This window comes from Hippocampus comes, unplaced genomic scaffold, assembly GCF_001891065.2.
Source record: "Hippocampus comes isolate QL1 unplaced genomic scaffold, H_comes_QL1_v1.1 scaffold62, whole genome shotgun sequence".
In the NCBI taxonomy this organism is placed as follows: domain Eukaryota; kingdom Metazoa; phylum Chordata; class Actinopteri; order Syngnathiformes; family Syngnathidae; genus Hippocampus; species Hippocampus comes.
Window position 1 is genome coordinate 492,510 of NW_017806062.1, and position 3,113 is coordinate 495,622.

General features: G+C 43.8%; 1 long non-coding RNA gene across 2 annotated transcripts in view; it reads right to left on the bottom strand.

Annotated features, from left to right (window-relative positions):
* The window catches only part of LOC109529883 (uncharacterized), a 17,414-nt gene continuing 14,301 nt past the window's right edge, over positions 1-3,113 (bottom strand). Inside the window, exon 4 of one of the 2 annotated variants that reach the window (XR_002170912.1) lies at positions 1-143. This is a non-coding gene — a long non-coding RNA (uncharacterized LOC109529883). Of the gene's footprint in view, positions 144-1,463; positions 2,254-3,113 lie in introns of those variants that run through there. The other variant, XR_002170911.1, reaches the window with a different exon arrangement.

The following is a 3,113-nucleotide window of genomic DNA, read 5'->3' on the forward strand; positions in this document are numbered from 1 at the left end:
TTCACGGTTCCAGCTTTTATTGGCAATAACTGCATCGAGCCTGCGATCCACTGACTTCACCAGACAGCTGCATTCTTCACCTGAAATGCTTTTCCAGGCCTCTACTGCAGCCTATTCCAGTTCTTCTTTCGAGGGGTTTCTCTCTCCAGGCTCCTCTTCAGGAGGTAAAATGCATGCTCTATTGGGTTAAGGTCAGGTGATTGGCAAGCCCAGACTTTCTAGTCTTTCCCTTTGATGAACTCGTTTGGTGTGTTTTGGGTCATTTTCTTGTTGCATGATGAAGCTTGTTTGGATGCTCCCCCCGGTGTAAATTACCTGACAAAATGGTTTTGTCGACCTCAGAATTCATTCTTGCTGCTGAATTCATTCATGAGTTCCATCCTATGCACAGCCGCCACGGGGTCGCGCCCTGCGGTGAAGCCTCAGTGGCAGGAAACGCTTCTATTTGGAAGCGTCGAATGGGTGCAGCCATTGTCTCCCCCACCGCCTCGCTGCAGCTTCAGCCCCGGAGTTGTGTAAACAGATTGAAATGGTGGGGGGAAGCCACGGAACATCTGAGAACAGCTCTGATCAAAGGCGCCTTCAGATGAAACCTGCGTGCAGTGAGTGTCCCACAAGGAGATGACAGACACAGATGCGTCTGGTGTGGTTGCTTCAGTGCTCCCCATCCCAAGTCTTCCCCTCCCTTTTTTTTTTCCTTGGATTTTACCGCAAGTGTTTGCACAACAGAAGTCAATGAGAGCCCACCTGCCCTCCGGCCTCACGCGGCATCATGTGACCTCCTCCCGCTCTCCTCGACTGGATGCTCACACACAGCAACCTTCATTACAAGTAGCAACACGTGGTTCTCTCACAAATGACTCCGAGCGGATTCGAGGGGACCGAGTATTCAATGATTATATTCCGCTTTTGCGCTCGGTGAGGGAAATATTTCAGTCCATGTTTCAGTTGCTTGAAGTTCAAACTATTGCCCTCCTCACACACCAAAAAAAGATGTTATTTATTATGTACAATAATACAATCATAACAAAAGTATGAATATATATAAAAAAATACAATTATATGAATTTTGTTTATTAAATGTAAACTGGAAATGTAATGATATAATTCAAGAATAATTGCAAATTGTTATATAATAATATGAAAAAATATTCATGCAACATTTTTAAAATAAAAATTATCTTAAAAAAACCTAATTATAACTTCAAATAAAATAATATAAATTATTCATATAAATGACAAATAATTGGCTTAATATTTTTTTCATCAACTAAAAAAAGTAATAAAATATAAATATAGAGAAAACTACCTCGATTATACTATAAATACATTACAAAGTCAATTACAATTAATGAAAACTAGCAGAACATAACACCACAGTTTGTTAGCATCAGGGAAGCCAGGGTGCAAATGAAACTCAATTTGGGTGTACAGGAGGTTTTTTTTTGTTGTTTTTTTTTTTTAATACCTGGGCAATTTTTTTTAGACCTTCAAACTTCATCTGGGATTTCATTATAAATTGGATTCTTCTTTCCGCTAAAATCACTTCAACACAGCACCATTTCTTGTTCGAGATATTACTTAGCATTCACACAATTACACATAACAACTATAAGGGGGGCCCTGAGAGAAAACGAGTGACAGTGAATGTGCACATTCAACAACCAAAAAAAAAAAAAAAAAAGCTTTGACAACACCATTCTTCCTGTTTTTGAGCTCGGAAGAGACAAGCTGACTTGGTCACCGAAGAAATCCGTTTTGACAAAAAGAGACCAGGAGTAAAGTAAACGTCCTTCCGGGAATTCTGAACTCTTTTCGCACATTATTGTTCGACGTGACGCCGCATGAGAGCTTCTTTCGGTTCCATCAAGTCCAATCCCGTGGCAGAGGGACCACCCATCCACTCGGTCATTCATTCTCTTGTGCTTATTCACAGGCCTGCCTGGCTCACTGCTCCTGGTCAGGTTGAGGGGAAGGGGTGGAGGGCTACGAAAAGTAGGGACCAGGACGACAGGGGTCCCGCACTGCTTATAGGTCACGGACCGGACGAGGCCGCTTCAAGGAGGTCTCCTGCTGCGACGGGCTTTGATCGGCCACTCGGCTTCACGGAACAATCGTGGGCTTGACAACCCCGTCCGAGGTGGCGGGCTTGGCGAGAGGTTCGCAGTAGGGTGGGCTCACGTCGTACGTGCTGGTGACGTTGACATTGACAGTGATGGGGGGGGTGGGGGGACAACGTGTTGACCTAAGTGGCTGTGTGGAAGGCGAGTGGGAGTGCATGAGCATTGGCAGAGGTGGCAGACATGCTCACATGCCACATGAATGGAAATGCCATTAGTTAATTGCGTCTTGGCCACTGGGGGCAGTATTGTGCACCTAACCAGATAACTCAGGAAGCTACAGTAACACTATTTATTTTCCCCGCAGAGGATAAATAATATATGGCTGTGAGTATTATTGTGCGTCTGGAAGGGGTGCAACACCTCCACACGGATGCCATTCGTTAGCCTCTCTATGGCATTTTGTGTTAGCATTACGCTAGCAGACAGCTTCTGAGTCAGGTGGTCGTTTCAAGGACACAACGTGTAATTATCTTTGTTTTACGTTTAGTTTGACTGTAAGCTTCAACTGCTAAACTGCTGATGGTTGTGAAGTGAGGTGAGTTCGGACACTTTGCTCATAAGTCAAAGCAAATCGTTGGCCAGGCACAAGCTTGCTTGTTGGGGAAAAAAAAATGAGTGTTTGCGAGTACGTAAAACTGCTTGGGATCGTCTGGCGAACGTCTTTGCAACTGTTTGCAATGTTGAACGGACCCTGACAAAAAAATAAATAAAATTAAAAAAAAGAAAAAAAAAAAACATTCGCTACATATGCACAAACTAATTTTCAAAATAAAAATATTTGATAGCCGCAGCCCTACGTCTGTATACACTACATTATATTTCACTTGATCCACTGCGGCATCGCATAGCTGTGTCCATACGTCTTCTACTTGGATATTAATCAAAGAGAGAAGAAATCTTCCATTGACTGTCATGTTTTTGCGAAGGATTGCCTTGATGGAGCCCACACGTCATCCCCCCCCGCCCCCGCCCCCGCCCCTTCCCACAGAT